Source organism: Myotis davidii, unplaced genomic scaffold (genome assembly GCF_000327345.1).
Source record: "Myotis davidii unplaced genomic scaffold, ASM32734v1 scaffold370, whole genome shotgun sequence".
Taxonomy (NCBI): Eukaryota; Metazoa; Chordata; class Mammalia; order Chiroptera; family Vespertilionidae; genus Myotis; species Myotis davidii.
In genome coordinates this window covers 13,187,671-13,210,928 of record NW_006288615.1, presented here as the reverse complement: position 1 = coordinate 13,210,928, position 23,258 = coordinate 13,187,671, and positions in this window count along the sequence as shown.

Genomic DNA, 23,258 nt, shown 5'->3' with positions numbered 1-23,258 from the left:
GGGGGATGTGAGGAAAAGCTGCCAGCTCCTGGTGGCCGCACGAGAAGCAAATCCATTTGGTAGATGGACATTTTTAAAACCTGCCACATATGTTAGCTATTTTTATGGCAATTAAATTGCTGGGGGATCTGTGAGGTAATTGCACAATAAAACCTTTCACAATAAACCATGTGGAAAATCATCTAATCCAACCCCTGGAGGTCAAAAGCCATAGTAACATGTTGCTCTATTCCAGGAAGAAGAATTAAGACTCTTTAAACAGGTAGCTTTTCCCTTTTTTCTTTATAATCTGGTGCTCCCGATTTGGGGTAGAAGATAAATTGTGTGAAATGGCGGTAGTGGGGCCAGGGAAGGGTGGGGAGGTCGCCCTTGCCAAGGTGAACCTAGAGGGTGCTGTGCCAGTGACTTCCAAAGCAGTGTCATTTCTATGCCACCCATTTGCCATCCTCAGGAAGTAGACATTCTTCCCAAGGGATAAAGAGGAAGAAAAGGATAAAGAACAAGGAGGTAAGGCATGTAAATCAGAACAGGATTTCACAGCGAAAGGAATTGGAGTTTGGGAGGAGTGAAAGAGATCATTATGATTATTTATTGAGTTATATGTATGGGAACACAGCTTTCAAAACATTGGGGATCCATTTCCTCTTGTGCTGAGGAATGAAATTATCTAATTGAAAATAAAAACTTGTAAGATTTCTAGGATACAAGATTACTGATTTGCAGTGTGAGGATTTAAGCCTGTCCTTTAGTTAAATGAGTGTCTAGAACAGTGATTCTCAATTTGTGTTGGCTGTTGTCATTTTTTATTTGACAGGCAGTGGTTCTCAACCTTCCTAATGCTGGAAAATGGATCGGAGTGGGGAAGTCTTGCCTTGACTTATAAACATTCCAAGTTAATGTAGCAATTAACAGCCAAAAGGTGGGCAATTGCACTATTTGACAAGGATTTCCAAACAACCTTACTACATTGGTCAGATACTGCTTTTTGTTCATTCATCTTGTGTCTCGATGTTAAGAAATATTAAAACCAAGTTCAAGTCACTTAGGAGCCCAACTGACTAGAGCAGTGGTTCTCAACCTTCCTAATGCCACAACCCTTTAATACAGTTCCTCATGTTGTGGTGACCCCCAACCATAAAATTATTTTCGTTGCTACTTCATAACTGTAATTTTGCTACTGTTATGAATCATAATGTAAATATCTGATATGCAGGATGTATTTTCATTGTTTGCGACCCACAGGTTGAGAACTGCTGGAGAGAAAACAGGTTAGTGCCCCTGACTAAATAGTCAGGTACTGCATGTTTTAAAATTGTGGCACACTGGTCGAAAAATTGCTGGTCTAGTAAGTCATTTATAGTTAAAAGACAGTCTTGGGGCCAAAAACATTTGAAGTTTCTCAGTAATTTCTCGATAATGACTAGTTAAGTTTATCTTCATTTGAAGTTCACTTTTAAAAACTATCATTCAAGTTTATTGTTTTTTATTTTCTAGAATGGGCTTGTAATGAAGTCAGCATGCTAGTCAGCACTCTTATCTTTTCTATCCATTTGTTTCAAAATTTGAGGTTCAAAGCACATCTGAATAGTATGAAATATCTGGTTAGAACTGCTTAAGAAGACAGGAGGACAGGGTTAACATTAATCAGAATACCATCAGATGTCAAATTCTCATCTCAAATAACTGAGACACAGTCTCCCTCTCATTCTCACTGTGTGATGCTCTAAGATCCGCCTGAGGAACAACACATGCACTCATGCCATGCTCACTGACCTCAGGTGCAAATGCAGGCCAATACTGGATAAAGGAATGTGGACAGTGTTCTATCTGCCTAATTCTAAACACCTTCACAATGTGGTTCACTTCATTGAAGGGTGGTTGCTGATCAACAGGCAGATAAAATAACTGACCAATGTATAAATTTTCATATCTTGTTGAGTGTAATGCCATGACCTGAAATGTAACATCTCAGCACAACCCCCAAGATCTTGGACACCTTTGCTGTGCTGGATCTTAGGGAGCATTTAACACAAAACTTTCATTTTACAGGTGAAAAAAATTGAGGTTTGGAGAGGTTTGTGTGGGGGTGACTGTACCATTTAATAAACTAGACAAGAACTAAGGTATTCTACTAGTGTGATTTGGGGCTACTCTGGACCTCTTAATCCTGCTATGAAATATGGTTTCCCTCTTGGTCCCAGTAGCCCTGTGTTCTTTCCACTGTACTGTATCTTTCATTTCATTCGTTCCATAGTAAGGAGTGGTTGTTTAGAAGCAGCTGCCTATCCAGCATCATATTTTTTAGCCTCGCCTCCCTTCCTGACCCTCTTACCCCTTGCATCTAGCTGGAGCCATTTCTTACCAATGGGATACTATTGGAGAGGAGCATGTCATTTCCAGGCAAAAGTGATTAGGCAGTAGGTGTGTTGTTTCAATCCTTTCTTTTCCATCTGCTGACTGGAATAAGACTCTGAAACCCAAGGGGATGGGAGGAACCTGAGTCACTGAATCACCCTGTAGAACAACTGCACTGGACTGTTACATGTATGAAGAATTAAACTCTGTCTTAAGTTGTTGTTGTTGAAACAATTAACATCACCCTGACTAATGCAGTCAGGCAACAGGCATTTCAATGCTTACTGTATGCATGGTATTAGATGGGGTAGTAGGGATCCATCAGTGAATAAGATAGAATTGCTGCCCTCAAAGAGTACATCCTGCTAAGAAAACATATCTACACTAATAAAAGAGAAAGATGCAAATTGACCATACCTTTGTGACACCCACCAGCCAACCAGGAGTGAGTATGCAAATTAACCCAAGCAAGCTGGTGGGTTAATTTGTATATGCAGGCGCCGAGCGGCCAGGGGTGGGACGCAGGCATTCCGCACTGCTCCAGCTACTCCTGGCCTCTGGGCAGCGTGGGAAGGGGGAAAGGCAGCTCTGGGCCGGAATGAAGGCAGAAAGGTGGTTCTGGGCCAGAGCGAAAGCTGTGCTGGCAACCAGGGGAAGGAAGGCCCATTCTTGCATGAATCTTTGTGCATTGGGCCTCTAGTGTGTGTGTGTGTGTGTGTGTGTGTGTGTGTGTGTGTGTGTATACCAACAGTTGCAATGTAGTGTGATAAGTACCAGATAAACATGAGATTCTACAAGAGAACATAGTAGCCTCGGGCATTTCAGGAAACACTCCCAGCAGATGTAGCATTTAAGTCAAGATCTGAAGCAAAGCCTATTAGATGGGTAGGATGGTGTTATGAACTGAATGTTTGTATTCCCACAAAATTCATAAGTTAAAACCCTAACCCTCAATGTGACAGTATTTGGAGATGGGGCCTTTGTGAGGTTATTAGAGTTGGATGATGTGATGAATGTGGGGCCCTCATGATGGGATTAGTGGCCTTCCTAATCTAAAATGAGGAAGAGATGGGATTTCTCTCTCCACTTTTTTAAAAAAATATATATCTTATTGATTTTTTACAGAGAGGAAGGGAGAGGGATAGAGAGTTAGAAACATCGATGAAAGAGAAACATCGATCAGCTGCCTCCTGCACACTCCCCACTGGGGATGTGCCCGCAACCAAGGCACGTGCCCTTGACCAGAATCGAACCTGGGACCCTTGAGTCCACAGGCTGACGCTCTATCCACTGAGCCAAACTGGATAGGGCATCTCTCTTCACTTTTTGAGGACACGGCGGGAAAAGGCAGCCATCTGCAAGCCAAGAGGAGAATCCTCATCAGAACCATGCTGGCATGCTGATCTTGCACTTCCAACTTCAGAACGATGAGAAATAACTTTCTATTGTTTAAGCCACCCCATCTGTGGAACTTTGTTTGACAGTTCTTGCTGACTGAGGCAGATGGGTATTTCGATCTGCAAGGAGAACCTCACATTACACTAAGGCCTTTGAATAAGGCTCCTGGGAAGACAGCTTCTGTCGGGCACATTCCTTTCAGTGGCATGTGAGGATGATGAGGTGAGCAGGGAGGAACCTGGGGCATAATCTAAAGATTAGGCAGGCAGAAACAATAAAGGGATTGGCCTAGAAAAAAGTAGTTCTAGTGGTATCCGTAGCTTCTTCAAATGCTTTCAGCTTGCACATCAGATTTGATACATTTTAGCATCAAAGAGAAGATAGCTGCAAAAAATAGAGCTCACTTACCATAACATCATTAAGCAGACTTGGGCTTCAGCTCTCAAGTAGAATACTGTGTGACCCTTCAGGTTGGCTGCTTCAGAGCCCAACAGGGCTTTGGGTCTAACACTAATGAATTCCTCAATCCAGAGAGAGAAGTCGTTATTTGCACCATGGTTTCTGACTTGGCAAATAACCAGAGGGAATAAATCAGAAATCTTCCAACCCATTTTCCAATGAGCATCATCTGGCAGACTTTTTTATTATCTTTATTCTAGGCTTTTTTCTCACCCTCAAATCTTCACAAAAGAGGAAGAAAAACAACAGAGCCTCCCTTCTCTCAAACCTTGTCTAATCCTTTCATAATTCAAGATCACAGAGCTGCTGTAAAAACCCAGCCTCAGTGCTGTGCTTATTCCCTGTGTGCTTGGCAGAGCAAGCAATTCCATTTACCAGCACTCCAGTGAGCATGTGGTGATAAATAAAGCTGCCACCCAACGCTTGCCCACCGTGTTTGAAGTGACACATTGGACAAGTAGATCTCTATTGCCTCCACTTTTTCCATAAAAAGGCTAAAAGTGGTCTGTAAATGCAGTAAATCTTAATTTCTACTATAAACTCCAAACACAGAAAAAAAATAATAATAGCCAGTTTAGACTGAAGTGAATTTGATGATCCGATGGTGAGGGTTTGAATACTAAAGAGATAAAGCAATCTGAAAACTAATTCCTGTGCCTCCTGGATGTGTGGGGTTTCCCCTTTTCTCTCCTTGAAGCAAGCTTGTATTCTCCCCAGGCAACTACTGGAAACTAACAACACAAATGCAGGCAGAGCAAACTCAACAGGAAAAAAGCTTAGTTTCTAACTGCAGATGCCCAGGCTTTAAAAATGACCATCTTGTTATGATGGTTCATTCCAATAGTAGTTAGGTTTTATTGCATAGTTACTACGTGCAAGTCCATGCAGAGTTCTTTTAAGCATATATCACTGACCTTCTGAGTCTGTGAACTTTCTTTTCAGATTTTGCAATTCCAAATCAAGGGCATTGTTTCTCCTTTACAGCCAGTAACAGGACAATGACTTTTAGTTACCCATTGAGTACTAAAGCCTGAATGGGTGGTCTCTAAGATGAATGAGTTTATCTTGAAACCTATAAGAATAGGTTGATCATAAGAATAGGCCCCTTTGCCTGGCAGTCAAAGCCCTTCTCAGTTTTGTGACACCTACTTGTGAATCTATTTCCAGCCCCTCTGATTCATCTACTCTCTGCTCCAATCTCATTGCACATTTTTCTCTCCCCTCCCCCGCATGCTGTCCCACCTCTGTACATTTGCTCTAGGTCAGTCATCTACTTTGATTGCCTTTTTCTCCATCTTTATTTCATACTCTCTATTCTCTAGCTAACCATCAAGTCCAGCTCAAATTTTGTATGTGCCATGAAGCCAGCCCTGATCCTGCTTCCCAAGCTGAAGGACACCTGTTCTCTTCTGGCCATCTAATCCTCTTTCTTCAGTTCAGAAATTACCTTTGCAAAGATATTCACAGCAGCATGGTAATCATAGCAAAAAAAATGGGAAGCAATATAAATGACTATCAATAGGGTGTCAGTAAAATAAATTACTATATTCTTGTATATTGTGGAGAACAATACAGCTAATAACTATGATGATATAGATCTCTATATTTACTGATTTAGAAAGATACCTACTATAGATTGGTAAGTTAAAAACAGGTATGATCCTATCTTAGTATATTACTATACAAAAGTAATTTAAATATCATCTGCATCTGTCTTCAATGGCTCAGGTCTCCCTCCTCCCTTTCTACCGCCCCATGCCCTGACCTTACAAGTGGCCCGAGGTTGTTTCTGAAAGTCCCCAAGTGGTGGGGAGGGAGGTCTGTGTATGCCCATAGCTGCAGTCACCATCCCACTTCTTCCAGGATGCTCTAAGAAGTTTCACTGCTGAGTGAGAAGATATTGGTTCAAATCCCAAATCACTTATAGCTTACCATCTTGGGCAAGTCATTTTCCCCAAGGCTGTTTCTTCTTTTACAAATGGGAGTGACAGTATTACTTACCGTATCGATTTGTTATGAAAGATAAAGGAGACATAAATATTAACATTATTCATACATCAGAAAAATCTAGAATGGCCATGATTAAACACATACTTAACCCTAACCCTACTTCTGTAACCCCTGATAATTCAGATGACTACCAATTCAGATGACTTCTGAGAATTTTTAAGCTCTGGTTATTTTTTTTTTTAAAGGCTCAGAATAAGAATGACACCTACTTGACCTCCCAGAATCTAAACTTCAACTGAGCCCCTAACCTCAGTAGTGACCTTGACTCAGGATATTTTTCACCACATTAGTGGATATAGCAGCTCTTGGTAGGAACTCACAGGCCATCCTTAGGCTCTCCTCCTCTAGCCTTCCAGATAGGACCCACTACCTCAAATGTCAAACAGGAGCCCTTCATTGAAATACAAAAATGTGCTTTCCCAGGAAACTGAGGATTTGAACAGACCACATGGGGGAATGTTGAGGGACATTAAAGAAACGCCCCTATTTTCTCTTACTTCTTCACTGCCGAGCCAGAGATTTGTCTGTTTTGCCCCAGAGACTATGATCACTTTTGGGGGTGTGGATTGTGTGTGTTTCCCCTGTGGAATGGTTTCTTTTGTGGGTGTCAGTTAAGTTATGAGGTGTTAACAGGCTCCTGGAAGAGCCATCACATCAAGTGGAAGGTGTTAGGTTTTGATTCCTTGCTGTGGTTCAGGTTTATTTCATTTCTGTCTCCTCCCCCCACCTCCGTCCTCTCACTTGGGCCCATAACTCCAGTCATCCTTTTTGCAATCTGTTTTGGGGCCACAAACACTACCAGTAATTGCCCTTTACAGCTTTGGAGGGAGGCTTTTCTTTCCATGCATGAAGAGGTTGGATGTTGATGGGAAAACCTGCCGTGGTCAAATACGTGGCACTCTTTCAGTCCTCTGCTGGGAGTGGACACAAACTGGGTGGATCCTTCCTGCTATGGCCAAGTAGTTAACTGAAACAACACACATGTGTTTATGTTCTCATGTGCAGTGTTTTCATTTTAATCCCAGTGTACCCCAATCTTTCAAAAGCTTGCTCTGGGTCAGATGAAGGAGGCTTTTTCTGCTGGTCATTTTTTATTTTGATAAATTCACATCCTCAATGGCAACTCTGTTGATGGATGATCATTCTCTCTCATATTTTCTTTCTTGTCTTTGATTTAAAAATAACACATATCCATTGTAGAAAATTTAGAACATAGAGATGCACAAAGCAGGACATAAAGTCACACATTAACCTGTCATCCTGAGACAACTGCTATTAATAATTTGTATGTCTTTCTTCAACAATCAAATAGAATTAGGACCATCCCATTTATGCTCTTTTTCAAAGTACTTTCTGCACTTAACATATTACAACCATGTTACTATGCCTGGTCAGGCATTCTTACTCTTCAACATCACTGAGAGCTCCTGTGCGGATCTCTTCTGACTCCTGGGTTGGAAGCAATGGCCCAACTCCTGGGGCTGGGAATAGGCTCATTGGAGCCACTATCCCAGTTCTGAACATGGCTATATACTTACATAAGGAATAATCCTATATAATAAAAGCCTAATATGCTAAGTGCCCAGTGTTCCGGTGACCAGTCGACTGTTCAACCAATCAAAGCGTAATATGCTAATAATATGCTAAGGCCGCTCAACCACTGGCTATGACCTGCCCTGATCACCAGGGGGCAGACAGTTGACTGTTCGACCAGTCGCTATGACATGCACTGACCACCAGGGGGCAGACAGTCAACCAGTCGCTATGATGTGCACTGACCACCAGTGTGCAGATGCTCTGACCAGTAGGTTAGCTTGCTGCTGGGGTCGGCCAATCAGGACTGAGCGAGACAAGCTATACATGCTCTTGGAGCCCTCCTGTGGTCCCTCCCTGGCTGGCCAACCTCCCATGTCCCTCCCCAGCCAGCCAGCCCCAGTTGGGACTTGGCAAGATGGGGCCGGCCATGCTCTGGAGCCCTCCTGCGGTCGCTCCCCAGCCTGATCGTGCACCGGTAGGGTCCCTCGGCCTGGCTTGTGCCTTCTTGCTATCCGGGACCGGGACCCCTCGGGGGATGTTGGAGAGCTGGTTTCAGCCCAACCCCACAGGCCACACCCCTTGGGAGGGCGCCAGACACAGGGCTCATGGCTTGCTAGCACTGCTGTGGCAGCACAAACCTCTCCTGATCAGGACTGATTGAGTGCAAGCCTATGGCAGGCGCAGTGGGGCCGGGATGAGCAGGAGCGGCAGGTAGGAGCTGCAGATGGCGTTGGACTGCAGGTTTCACCTAATCCTTGCAGACCACCCAGAGGGGCCCCACCTATGCAAGAATTCGTGCCTCAGGCCTCTAGTGTTAGCATAAAAATGTAAAATATTTCCATGTCAGAAAGAACCCAAGAAATCTGCTCAGGGCCCTGGCTGAGAAACTTAAGCATCGTATCTGCTTGTCTTTCTTCAAGCGTTCACAGCTTGGAATGTCATTTTCTTGTATTCATTTATCTGTTTATTTAGACTTTAGAAAGTAAAGTTTAGGCTCACAAAATTGAGCAAAAAATGAGCAGAAAGTACAGAGAGTTCCCAGATATCATCCCCAACACACAGCAGCCCCCATCCCACCATTAATATCTTCCACCAGAATGGTACACATGTTGCAGTTTGTGAACCAACATTGACATATCATTATCAACCAAAGCCCAGTTTATGTTAGAATTCTCTCTTGGTGTTGTACTTTTGATGGGTTTTAACAAATATATAATGACATGTATCCACCATTATAGTATCATAGAGAATACACTGAGTGGCCAGATTATTATGACCGGCCAGATTATTATGACCACCCCATCAGTACTTCGCTGGGCCACCTTTTTCCTTCAATACTGCGACGATTCTTCTTGGCATTGGCTCCACGAGATGTTGAAAGGTGATGCGAGGAATCTGACACCATGCCTGATGAATAGCACTGTCCAGTTCTGTGAGATTTGATGGTTTGTGGAACCAGCTGCCTGATGGCTCTTTTAACTTCATCCCACAAATGCTCAATTGGATTGAGATCTGGTGATTGTGGGGGCCACCTAAGCAAGGTAGTCTCCCTCATGTTCTTGATACCACTCCTGCACAATACGAGCACCGTGGAATGGCGCATTGTCTTCTTGGGAGAAGCCATCTCCATTGGGATATGCCATCAACATGATAGGATGAACTTGATCAGCAATGATACTTAGGTATGTTGTGCTATTCAGACATTTATAATGGTCTGGCCCTCTAGCAACTTCAGTGCGAAATTATAGCTAATTTGCCTTCAAACGTCAGGTGGTCATAATAATCTGGCCACTCAGTGTAGTATAACTGCCCTAAAACCCTTGCTTCACATATTTATTCATCCCTATCCTAAACCCCTGGCAACCACTGACCATTTTTGCTATCTCTATAGTTTTGCCTATAGAACGTCATAGAGTTGGAATCATACAGTATATAGCCTTTTCATATTTGCTTCTTTCACTTGGTAATATGCATTTAAGGTTTCACGATGTCTTCTTATGGCTTGATAGCTCATTTCTTTTAAGCACTCAATAGTATTCTATTGTCTGGATGTATCACAGTTTATTTACCCATTCATCTACTGAAGGACATCATGGTTGCTTCCAAGTTTTGTCAAAATATGAGTAAAGCTGCCTTAAATATCTGTGTGCAGGATTTTGTATTGGACACAAGTTTCCAAGTGTTTTGGGTAAATATCAAGGAGCATGATTGCTGAAATGTTTAGTTTTATAAGAAACTGCTAACCTGTCTCCAAAGTGACTGTACCATTTTGCATTTCCACCAGCAATGTATGGGAGTCCCTGCTGCTACGCATCTCTGTTTGCACAGTGTTTTGGATTTTAGCCATTCTCATAGGTAGTGGTAACTCAACTCAACTCTCCTCCCCTCACCTCCTCTCCCCTCCCCTCCGCTCCGCTCCCCTCTTGCAGATAAAAGCCTTTCCTATTTGGAAATGCCTGGAAATGAATATGAATTTAAACAGATTATCTCCTGTCTATTCTTAAGCAGCTGTGCACTAACTTCTGCTCCTTAGCCACAATTTGCCCTTTGGTCCCTGTGTTTCAGCAGCATGCTTGGCACACTGTAGGTGCTTAGAAAAGATTTGCTGGTTGCATGGCTCTCGATGACCTGACTATCTCTGCTTTTGAGAACCATTTGGAGAGATTCAGGCTAGCACATAGGCACATGCACACACATGCGCACGTGCGTGCGCACGCACACACACACACATACACACACACGAGCCACAGGCATTCTTCTGCACCAGCTGGGGACCATATTGCCCAGGACTTTGAACCCCAGACTCAAAGTACCTCTAAATGTTGGCCTTTGGACTACAAGTGATAATAAGTGAATAATATTTCTAGTGATATTTTATTTTGGTCAATAATCAGGTCTAGTATTGTCTTTGAGTTTAAGTCAATGAAAAAGTCACTCACTATTCCTATGGCAGCCCACATAAACAAGTCCCACACCTGCATCGATGGACACTCACATCTCAAGATGTTCACCATCTGTCTCCTTTATTTTCCCCTTCCACCATTGTTCTTCCAAGGAGACCTACCATTTAGTGAGTCCCCTGGAGATAAACTTACCCCACCCCTCTTTCTTATGCTACCACTGAGTTGTGAGCATAAGAAACTTGATAGGTGGCAACAATGTTTATTGGATCAATAATGTACCTTGTGTCTGATATAGAGGTCTGGAGTTTGCTGGTAAAGAACAACATAACATTCTGGGGTTCATTGTTTGGAGGTACTATTGCAGTTGCTTGCAATAGCAGAAATCACTACAGGTTTGCCCTCATGAGCCTAAGTCCATGGCCAAATACAGAACCATTACTTCCTAACCCCCACCTCCTGCTTATTGTCAAAAACACATCACACATTGTAGCAATCATATTGCCAAAGCTTTATAGCATCCATAAATTGAAAACTACTGCCCCTGACAGTTATGGGAATGTTTCAACACCAGATCATGTTGACTCTCCTGGAATGTGTTTGTGAATGTACTCTGCCAGCCTTCGAAGCTGTTGACATCAGAGGCTGTAAGTTAATTAGATGTGGCCCCAAAGCATTGTGGGTCTTTCTCTCTAGGAGGATTTTAATTTTTTCCCTTAAATTCCTCTCTTCTTTGATTTGGTCCCAGCTCAGGAGCTGTTTAGGCTGCCGTATTTGGCAGACAAGAAAGTCAGTTTAGAGGAGTCCACATTGCTGAGAGTGGTAATGATGCCTGTGATCCTCTTTCCTTTCTCCCCTTTTGGAAAATTGCAGTAGGAATGACCTTAGACAGTGGGAAAAGGTGGTGGTCTTGGATTCTGCTCTGAAGGAGAGTCTGTGGATGGACAACCTAAGTGTTACGAGTAGGCTGTCTGACTATGCCAGGGCAACCATTTGGACATGCTACTGCTGAAAACTATGTTGTGACTCCATTCTAATGGCAGTGCAAGCTGTGGGCTCCCTGGCTTGTGTGCCATTGTGCATACACATGTGTACACATGTGTGGAAAACATGTGTACATGTGTGTGTAATGGAGTTCTGGAGAGGACACCCCAGCTCTTTGGAGGTCCTCTTGCTGCCTTATTTTTTTCCTCTGCTCTAACATCCTCAACCCTCACAAAAATAAGAAGAGAATTCCCACTGGTTAGAATATGTCTCAGAGTATATATATACATATATGGTTTCTATTCGGGAGAAGCCAAAAACGGAAGGAGGACCTGGCCAGTTCTGTCATGCTTCCAGGAAAATGTCTGCCTATGACACCTTCAAAACTTGGTCCTTCTCCCATTACCAGCATCACCATAACTGAGAGATCCACATAGATGCCTCAGCTGACAGGAGCCAGGCAGAGTGACAGAGAGAAGTGGCATCTGGGAAGTTGGAAATGAAACCATTGAGGTCAGGGAGAGCCCCATATAGCTGTTGGCTGCAACTAACTTCCCTGCTTCTGTTAGTACTCATCGAGTTTCATGTGCAGAGCACTGAGCAAGACCAGAAGGAGACAGAGAGAAACTCATCTCTGCTTCAGGTAGTTTACATTCTAGTGGTAGAACGTACACATGCATATCCACACAAAGTCATGTACATATGTGCACAGAAACAAGGCCAAAATCATATAAACAGCAAGTGGGTGGTGACTGAATAAGTGCCTCATGGGTTCAGAGGAAGGCAAGAGAGATGGCTATGGGATGAGGCATTTAGAAAAGCCTTTAGAGACAGGAGACACTGACAGAGATTCAGATAAGTGTGGCTCAGGTAGAGAGGACATTCCAGGGAATGAGGAGGTGTGTGCAGGTGGTGGGAGCAGGTGGGGAAAGAGGATGAAGGGAGGTGAGTAGATAAGCCTGGAAGGATAGAAGATAAGGCCCCCAAGGGCTGAGGGTTTTGTCCATTGAACACACTGCTGTGAGTAACTATAGCCTGCATTGCCAACTTATTTTGTTGACTAAGGTTGTGAGGTAAAGTGAGGCTAGAAACTAGAAGAGCTTAAACTCCTTTAGACTGTTCTCCAGATACGTGCAGGGTTGGGGTGGGGTGAGTACACCTGGCAGATGATACGCAGAGTGAGTGAATAGAGGATTGTTCAGCAGAAACCACAGGCATGGAAACATGGAACAGACAGATGAATCTCAGACAGAAGTGCCGAGAGGGGAGAGTGGGATGAGATTAACCAAAGATCTTATATGCATACTAAAGGCCCAGTGCACAGATTCGTGCACCGGTGGGGGGATCCCTCAGCCTGGCCCACACCCTCTTGCAATCCAGGACCCCTTGGGGGATGCTGAATGCTGGTATCAGCCTGATGCCCGCAGGCCAGGCTGAGGGATCCCACCGGTGCACAAATCCATGTACTGGGCTTCTAGTTAAGAAATAAATATGGCATTCTAAGGATGAGATACCAAGGGGCTCAAGAGACAGCCTGGAAAAGGGGGCCTGTGTGAGAGGCAGAGATGGTTTTAGGGAACAGACTTACCAATACAAGTTGCAGAAATCTCGGAAGACCCTCTCACCCATCCTCCTTCCTCTTTGAGACAGGATGTGCCCTCTGGGGCAAACCTCTCCTTGACTTGCTGCTGCAACCCTTTAGCTGTGGAAATTTCACTGCCACTTAATGTGGGACAGTTTACATTTATCACCATCCTCAAGTGTATCCTATAGAAATGACTCCTGCTTTAATTTAAGCTGATTTGTGAAATCTTTTATTCATTTATCCTTGAACAACTACCAAGCATGTACTTTGTGCTCAGTCCTTTGCTAGGCCCTGGGGAGCCACTTTGTAAATCAGACCTCACAGCGGCCCTCATGGAGCTTACAATTCAGCAGGGGACAGACATTGAAACATGTGTGCAAGTTATAAAGGTCTGTACATCTGCAAAGGCATAGTGAGCACATGAAGGAGGATGTCAGTTCTGCTCTGAGGTGTGAGGCCAGATCTTAAAAGAGGAAGTGACAACTGAGGTTTTGCTTTAAAGGGTTCACCAAGTGGAGAAAAAAAACAAGGAGAGGATGTTCCAGCAGAGAGCAAAGAGTACAAAAGACAGCTGGTGTGGGCTTTGAAACTGGGTTCTCGGCCCTTTTGGTGGGTATAGAGGACTGGGGATACTATAAGTCAGTAGATCACAATGCCCTGATTCAAGTATGTGATTTAAAACAATATATTTGTACGAAAGCAAATAAGACTATTATGAGACAGAATGCAAAAATAAAATTTATTTTAAAACAAAAGATTCCAAAGAGATGTCAAGATTCATGCTGACTGTTTTATAGTATGCACTTTGTCTTAGCTCAGGCAGCCATAACAAAATATCATAGACCTGGTAGCTTTAATACAGAAGTCTCTTATCATTCTGGGGACTAGAAGTCCCAGATCAAGGTCTGGCAGGATTGATTTCCGGTAAGGGCTCTCTTTCTGGCTTGCAGATGGCTGCCTTCTTGCTGTGTCTTCTCATGACACAGAGAATTCTTGTCTCTCTTCCTCATCTTATAAGGACACCAATCCTATTGTATTAGGGTCCTACCTCCTCATAGACACTTTCTCCAAATACAGTCACATGGGCGATTAGGGATTCAACATATGAATTTTAAGGGACACAGTTCCATTCATGACACCCCAAATCCAGGCATTTAGGGGAAGATATTTCTTTTATCCCCTTCTCAAGCCATCAGTTATCAGGCACTAATAGTCCTTTGAGAAACTTCATGTGAAAGTTGTGAAAAAAGGAGAAACTTGCAAGAAGTCTTGAGAAGTAAGCCAGAGGTTGACCCCAAGGGACCCTGTATATGTGCTAAGGCTTTCCTGATGCAGCAGAAGCTCCTGAGAGGGAGCGATATGGGCAGACTTGGGTTTGCAAGAGATCCTTCTGGCTGTAGTGTGGGAGAGTATTGAAGGGAGCAGCCTGGAGGCAAAGAGAGGGATTGGTTAGGAGGCTCAGGCCCTAGGCAGGTGACAAGCTGGAGACCTGAAAGGTCATGTAAAGGTGAGAAATGTTTAGGAGATAAAGTGAAAGAAATTGGTGCCTAATTTGATTTAGGGGAAAGAGGAAAGAAAATGGAGGCATCTGGGTGACTCCCAGGATTTTGGTTTGGATGAATGCGATCTGTCTATTCAGGTTTTCAAGGAAGTGGAAACCGCTCCAGGACTCCCCTCTCAAAGGTCTTTCTGACTTGTCAACAATAATCGGGGCCCCACCTATCCTTGACTTCCTTAATTCTTCCACCATTTTCTCACAGTAAAATCCAGTTGTTGGCAAGTTAGAGCAAACATTGGAGTGAAGAGAAATTGAGATTTTGGACACCTGTTGGTTTTGGCCACCCAGTTGTTGTCTAGCTCTCCTCTGTAGAATCCTAGTTTGCATTTGGGAATATGCCCTCTACTGTGTTCTGTGAAGTCTTGCTGGGTCTGCCAATCAAATTAAGGTAATCTGATTGACTTTGTTTGGATCCTTTTACCAAGCATAGCCAATCAGATTCATCAGGAAGCTTGAACAGCTTGATACTGGGACCAAAAAAATGTTCTGAAGGGATTAATATGTGTTTATGCTCTGTTGCCCTGACCCCAAGACCTTCCCTTCTTGCTGCCCTTTCTAAAACTAAGTTAGTCAGCCTTTCTTTGATTCCATGAGCTACGCTGTCCTTTAAGCAAATTTCTTTTTTCCAACTTAATATACTTGGTATTTATTTGCTGCTTGCAATTAAAGGACCCTAGCTGATGCCCAGAGGATAGCAGGAGATGCCCTATATCTCACAACTGTCTCTGTTCAGCTTGTCTTGTGCTACAGACGGAGGCCTGAGACCACTCCTGCTGTCCCATTATTGCCATCCCAGGCTCTGCACAGGCCCGCATGCCCATCTGTGGGAATTGCTTATGGGAATTTCTTCTGCTGTCTTGCCCAGTTGTCAAACTGTAAGGAAGAAGGAGTCATAAACCAGTGGGAAACCAGTGGGCAGTGGAAGATCATCCACAGTTCTCTCCTAACAAGGGCATGGACAGGACAATAGACATTCTGACCACTAAAAAAAAAGTGAAAATGGAGAGCCATAAAGAGAGTGAAGGACAGATGGAGGTGGCCACAGGTGAGCTTTGCCAATGCGACATTAGCTTTCTCCACTTGTTTTAAAGGTACTATTTTCCAGGTTCTGCTGCCAGAACTTTCTGAAATGCTAGGCCTATGTGCCAGGAAAACTAGAAAGCCAGCCAGCCTGGGCTACAAGTGCCAGAAGATCACAAACCTGGCCACTTATAGCAGTTTGCCTGATATTTCAGTGCCTTTTCATTTCTGCCAAATTGATGTGACCATCAAGGTAATCTTTCAGGTCTCATGGTCCAGGTGGCATGCTCAGAGAAGCAGACCCAGCCTGGAACCCTGAAGCTGGCCTCTGGCAATGGTTTGGGGCTCTAATGAATGGCCTTCCTTGTCACATTCAGGCAGGTTTGCAGCCAACTGGGGACTTCAGATCTCAGTGTCCCCAGTGGCCAGGAGCGATTGCAGAACATCTGTCCATAGTTGGATCAGGATTCACTTGTCTTTTTCCCTGTAGTCCTCTGAGCTTCCTTTGAATAAAGAGGCCTCCCACTTACTTCCCCATCTCCATCCTACCCCCATAAACTGGCTGCCAAAGAGCATTTATTATGCAGATATTTGTGTCTTATATTTCTACAAAGAAATATCAAAGCCAGCAATAACATAAACATTGTCTTGAGCGGGTGCATGCATTGTCTACCCCCTATCATTTACTGAGCACCTACTATGTTCCAAACATTGTACCCGGCACCATGGGAAAACCCCCAAGGACCTTGGTTATCTTTCTAGTGTGGTACAAAGACAGTGTCATAAATAACTGATCTCAAGGTCTAAAGCTTAGCTCAGGACACAGAAGTTGTGGTGGGGAAGGGCTGATTCTAAATTCCTCCTGCTTTATAGGAGGGATTTTGTACCATCAGAGTATTGCTTGCGCCATTCTTTGGCCCTTATATACCTCCTTGAATGGTCAGCTTTCCTTGTACGTATGTGGTTGTCTCTCCATTTATAAGGGAGGTCAGGGAGAGACTCACCTTTGAGCTCATGTCTCAAAAGCTGTACAATGATTGATGAACTTGTTTGCTCAGCCAAACGCAGGGACTTTCAGGGATCACTTTAGGGCTCTTTATGTGTCTCAAAGTTGAAGGCATGGTTTGGCCAGCTGTCACATTTAACATGTGGGTTCATCCAACCCCTGCTGTTTTAGACAGTGCTGCTTAAGCATGTCTACACAGGACAAAAAAAAACAAAAAACAAAACCATAACTAGTCTTGTCTAGTATTTTATACAAGGAGAAACCCAACCTACTTTCAATTAGAGTACAAACAGTATATCTACTCCTTACATGATATATGTGCATTATAAGAGTGATTATTATCAGTGGTGAGAGATTTTGTTAATCTAGGGAAGGAGTCCCATTCTGAATATGAAAGCAAAAATATAAAAATGAATGTTAGTATTAAGAGCAGTCATTGAGTACTACTATGCTATGTTTAGTTTAGTTCTCACAATAACCCTGTAAGTAGGTATTGTCCTTCCTTTTTGTTGTTTGTGAAAGTGAGGTTCAGAGAAGTCAAGTAACCTCATCAGCTATAAGTCTGCTGAGTGAAGGAGTCAGGATATGTACTCCTGTGTGTCTGACTCCTTCGTGGAGGAAAGGGAAGCTGCTCTATAATCAGCATTCACAGTCTCTACTGGATGGGGAAGAGTCTTCTGTATACCAGTTCCTTCTCCTCACAGGGCCTTTGGATTGGTTAAAATCCTCTTGTCTTTGTGGCATGGGGTTGAGAAGATGGGCATCATGGGGAAGTCTCTGGAATGGATGGTGCAGAGGGCATTCTGCTGGGAAAAAATCTGCATGCCCAGCTCTTTGGCCAGTGAGATACCATTTCAGGGACTGTGGGGTGGAGGTGGGGGAGGGATCCACAGATGAGTCAGGAATTCACCTGTGGGAAGAGCGAGGATAAGAGGACCATGGAATCAGCCCCAGGTTGGGCTTCCCACTCTGAGATCTCAGACAGGTTGAGATTCTAGGGATTTCCCATGGCTCCTTGTACTCTATAAGGGACCAGCTGCAGGTCAGCCCCCTCCCTAGGTTAGCACACCCTCCTGCCCATCCCAATGGAACTGAGATGGAGGGACTGGACTGGAACAGCAATCTAGGGGGTCAGGGAACCCTAGGAGTGACCCACTTGGAATGAAGCTGATCTTTGTCCCAGCTGCCTAGAAGGTGTTTGCTAAGGTAATTAAAAGGAATCTGATACAAGGGCTTTGGAATATCTGTAGTTGATATGCAAGGGACTTAATAAATAGCATATGACTCTTGTTTTTTCCTTGACTAAGGCCAGGCTTGGCCTGAACTTTATTGGAAAAACATATTTTTAGTTTCGGTGAGATTCTATTATAGAATTATCCTGTAACTCAGGCTCATTTCAAATAAGTTAGGTTTTAGAGGTGTGTGCTTAGGTTGTCAAAGGAAAACCAAACCTGCTTCTCCTCTCTTTCCCAAGCCCACTTGGTTGGGATTTCTGGATGGTGGGGTGCTCAAAAACGCTTCTACTTAACTGTTGTGCCTTTTGAAAACCTGAAGGTAGGATTGATTGGGAAATAAGAGCAGGGTCCATGGAGAGTTTACAGCTTGATCATTTCAGGGGCATATCAAGAAATATATTCTTCTCATTCATTTATTAATAATTCGTTTATTTTCATTCAAAACCATTTAATGATAGTTTGTTTTATTTATAGCATGCATTTTGTGAATATACCAAAGTACAAAAGAGCATCTATGATATGAACTCCTTACTGTTTTTTGAGCACCCATGTACAGATGTGAAATCACAAGGACACACCCATTCAGAGCTGTTATCATTAGCTGGGCACTGAGGAAACTGCAGAGGCGGTATGGACTCTGAGGCAGGCCATTGGAATCCAGCCTCTACCAGCTATGGGACCTTGGGCGACTTATTAGTTAACCTCTCTGAGTCTTAGGTTCTTGTAAATGGGAATTAAAATACCTGCCTTGAAGGATTCCTTTGAAGATTTGAAGTAATAAATTAATCCACAGTGACATACTAATCACTTATTTATCCATCAAACATCACCTCTTTATTATGCAGTAAGCAGTGTGCTAGGCAACAAGAGAGGTTTCAGTCATTAGTAAAGTGTGGCCCTTATATTACAGGGATTCAAGTATGGAAGAGGAGATGAAAAATTTAACAAACACATTAAACTGGGGTGATAAAGGAAATAATAAAATATGTACTAAGTTCACTGGTGTTACAAAAATAGGAGTGGAATTCAGAATACAAAAATTACTGTAACAGGTAATGCTTTGAAAAGATAAAGGATATCTTTATAAAGAATTGCTGATTATAAATCCAGTCATTCATTCATTAAACAACAGAGATGCTTCAGATGGGCCAGAAAATTACGAGAGGGCTCCCTGTTTCTTTTCTCAATTTTCACTATTTCTGCCTTGGTTCAAGTTAGCATTGCTTATAGCCATTGACTTTCTACCTTCAGATTTTCCCACTACTAATCCATTTGCTTTTTAATTGCTTATTGATGTTAATAACAGTTTCTTACATCTATATAGCCTTTCACCATTTACAAACTCTTCCTGTGAATGTCACTACAACCTGATGAGGTATGGGAAGGACAGAAGTGATTATCCTTATTTTAAAGGAAAGTTAGCACCTTAGAGGTCAAGTGACTTGTTCAAAGTCAAACTCCAATTCACACTCACCTCTTTGGGTCCAAGCCAGGACTTTCCCTTGTCTCTCAAACAAGCATACTGGACTTTTAAAAAATATTATGACTTCTTGTTCCTCAACATATTGATAACTTTGTTGTTAAAGTTCAGGAGAAGCATCTGTTTGACTAGAGATTTTTGACATTCCCACTCACTCTTGCCAAATCTGAGATTAATTAAGCAGTACAACTCTCATTCCAGAGGCCTCTTGGTCAAGCTCCTGTCATTGGCATGAGGGAGATTTTCACAGCCAGAGGGGGGTTCTGAATGAAACACCTGGCAGGCAGGGTTTTCCCTTGCTCACTCTCCAAGAGGGCATCCTATAAAGGGCAGATCTAGGGTTTAGGAACACAAGAGTGTGCCACGAACAGCTCTGGTTCAGGAGGGCTGCTGAGCAGTGTTCTGATTCCTTCTAGTGTTAGAATAATTGTCTTCCTAGTAGCAATTGCTTCTGCTTCATTTATTTCATTTATTCCCTCCTATGTTCATTCATTCATTTATACATTCATGGAACATAAATGAAGCACTGGATATGCATTGGGGGTGCCCATAAGAATAAGGTCTTTCTTTATTTAGATCTATACTGGATATATCAGTCCTGTCCCTGCTTCACTGACTTCCCCTCTGTGGGAGACCGCCTATATCTGAACCACACGGAACATGGAGGGAAACATTTACCAATAATCCTCCATAATCACAGCCCTCCTGTCAAGTTGAGCAAATGTGGTGCCATATGACCTGTCCCTAAAGCCCAGACTGATTGGACATGGACTGGCACCTCACCCAGAGCAGCCATCCAAAATACTGATTCATAGTATGGCCTGGAGAGAGGGAGGCAGTCCAGAGCTATAAGGCAGGCCTGAAATTAAGTTGGAACCATGGCTGGCTGAAACCATGAGTAAGCTGACATGATGGGGAAGAAGTGCCTAAAGAATGAAGGATACAATGGTGAGCAAATAGACAAAATATCTCTCCTTATGGAGTGAAAATCTTTTAGAGGGTGCTTGTATGGACACAAGGCCCTACAACAGTGGTTCTCAACCTTCCTAATGCCGCGACCCTTTAATACAGTTCCTCATGTTGTGGTGACCCCCAACCATAAAATTATTTTCGTTGCTACTTCATAACTGTAATTTTGCTACTGTTATGAATTGTAATGTAAATATCTGATATGCAGGATGTATTTTCATTGTTACAAATTGAACATAATTAAAGCATAGTGGTTAACCACAAAAACAATATGTAATTATATATGTGTTTTTTGATTGTCTTAGGCGACACCTGTGAAAGGGTCGTTCGATCCCCAAAGGGGTCGCGACCCATAGGTTGAGAACTGCTGCCCTGCAGTCTAGGTCTTTCCCACTCACCAGCTTTATGTCCCCAATGTGCATTCCAGGACTTTTGCAATTTGCCAATCCAACATGCAGTTGCTGGGAAGTGGCAGAATTCTTCCCATCACAGTGCAACTGTCTAGAGCAGTGATGGTGAACCTATGACACACGTGTCAGAGGTGACACGCGAACTCATTTTTTTGGTAGATTTTTCTTTGTTAAATGGCATTTAAATGTATAAAATAAATATCAAAAATTTAAGTCTTTGTTTTACTATGGTTGCAAATATCAAAAAATTTCTATATGTGACACGGCACCAGAGTTAAGTTGGGGTTTTTCAAAATGCTGACACGCCGAGCTCAAAAGGTTCGCCATCACTGGTATAGAGTGTGCTTTCTACATCTCTTAGCACCTGTTCAATAGCAAGACTCAGAATAAGTACCATCTTCTCAGGGGTCTTCTCCTTGACTGAGTCCCATCCCCAAACCAGTGCAAATAGGGAACCCTCTGTATATTCACAGAATGCCATATGCATATACTCTTGCAACACTATCCCTTTCATTGATTCATCTATTCAACAAATATTTTTTAAACACCATTGTATTAGACTATTAATTAGGTACTACAGAATAAAATACAACTCTTAGCCAAAGGTCTCTGCATCTTTTAAGGGAAGACATTCCATTGAGAGTGTGTAATCCAGTATTATAGGTGCTGAGATCATTGTCATTGGTGGATACTTGTTGGTTTTCCTAGAAGACTAATTTTATTGTAGGCAAGGACTGTAGGCAAGTAAATAGTTGCTGAATTAATAAAATATGAGGAGGCTCATTTAAAGTTGTTTAGTTTTTGCTGGAGTAGCAATGATACTATTTCCCATGTGTTTTCCCACCTTGGAAATTCACCTTCTTTCTCTGTTGGTTTCCCAGGGAAGGGAAGAGCAAGTGCCATTTAGAGAAGGAAAAGGAGGAAGACATGACATTGTAGCAGTTCATGTTAAAGTAGGAACCTCATCCACGGCAGGAAAGAAGAAAAATGAAAGGTCAGACTAGAGTATTCTCAACACTTCTACTTGGAATCCAACCTGTGGGGTTGCAGTTGTGAGAGGAACATCCAGATAGACTTGGGGATACCTATGAGTATGATTATTCCTTGTATCTTCAGAGACAGCTGAAAAGGTTATACACCTCTCAGAAGACTCATGAGAGGCATGGCCCCACCTCCTACCTGATGCTGGAAGATAGAAGTAGCTGAGGGAGGTTTCAGATAGATGAACCTGAGCTGGAACTTCCTAAGGTCCTTGCCTATTGAATGGTGAATAGTCAGGGCCAAGAAGTGCCAGTGGCTTTGAAGAAGAGTGGTAGACTACATGGAACATGGATCAGGACAAGAAGCCATAATATATGCTTCATAACTGGAGGGAAATGGCAAGGCTTATTGTCATAAGCAGCAGGTTGCAGCACATTGTAAAAAACAACACCAAAACAATCCCAAAACCTCCAAACACAATTGAATCAGCTACACTTGAGTTTAGTGGCTGTCAGTGCCATTGAATATCTTGCCAGGGACAAGATCAGTGAGCCACTCTCAAGTGGAGACCTAGTTCACTGACCCAGGAGGCATGTTATCATTTAAAAATCTCAGGGAAGAATTCTGTTTAGTCCTGGTTGGATTGTCTTCCCAACTTTGGAAACATAGTATGAGGTACTATGACTGGGCCAAAATGTGTCACATGTTCCCATTCCTGTGGTCAGTGGAGTTGAACTTCTTCCAGAAGATAGGGTATGTTATGGGAGAAGGCTACTGAGCAGATAAATATTTTAAAAAATAAAAATAGGGTGTCTCTATGGCTTTCTACTGCATAGCAGTGGCTGGTGTAGCTGCATATTCACCACCTTGTGCTCCCTTCAGGTAGTCTGAGAGGCATTTTCATGTTGGAACCATTCTCCTGGTCTGGTATGTGATCCAGATCCATGCATCTCGGTGAACTTTATTTTTGTCCTGGGCAAAGCTTTAGACTTCTCCCTTAAAACCAGTTATTTCCATAAAGGATCTGGGATACATGGCGGTGGGATTAATGCTTGCAAAGGAATGGTCAGGCACTGCAAGATGATGGGTTTCTAACAGGGATGTTTTCAATTAGTCATCCTCACATCTCAGATGGGGAGAGGTTAAAGAGCCACTAAGGGCATGTCAGCACAGGATACACTGCTTCCAGTTAACAGCAGGTGCTATTATGGGAGCAATCTGCAACCAGGATCCCACCCCCTTGTCAGGGAGCATGTAGTTCAGAGTTAAGCGTTCCCTGGTGGGAGAGTTCACAGGGCCACACTGATAGGGGTGGGAGATAGGTAAGGGCCAGGTAGGGTTGGAATTGGAGAAACAGCCAAATTAACCAATG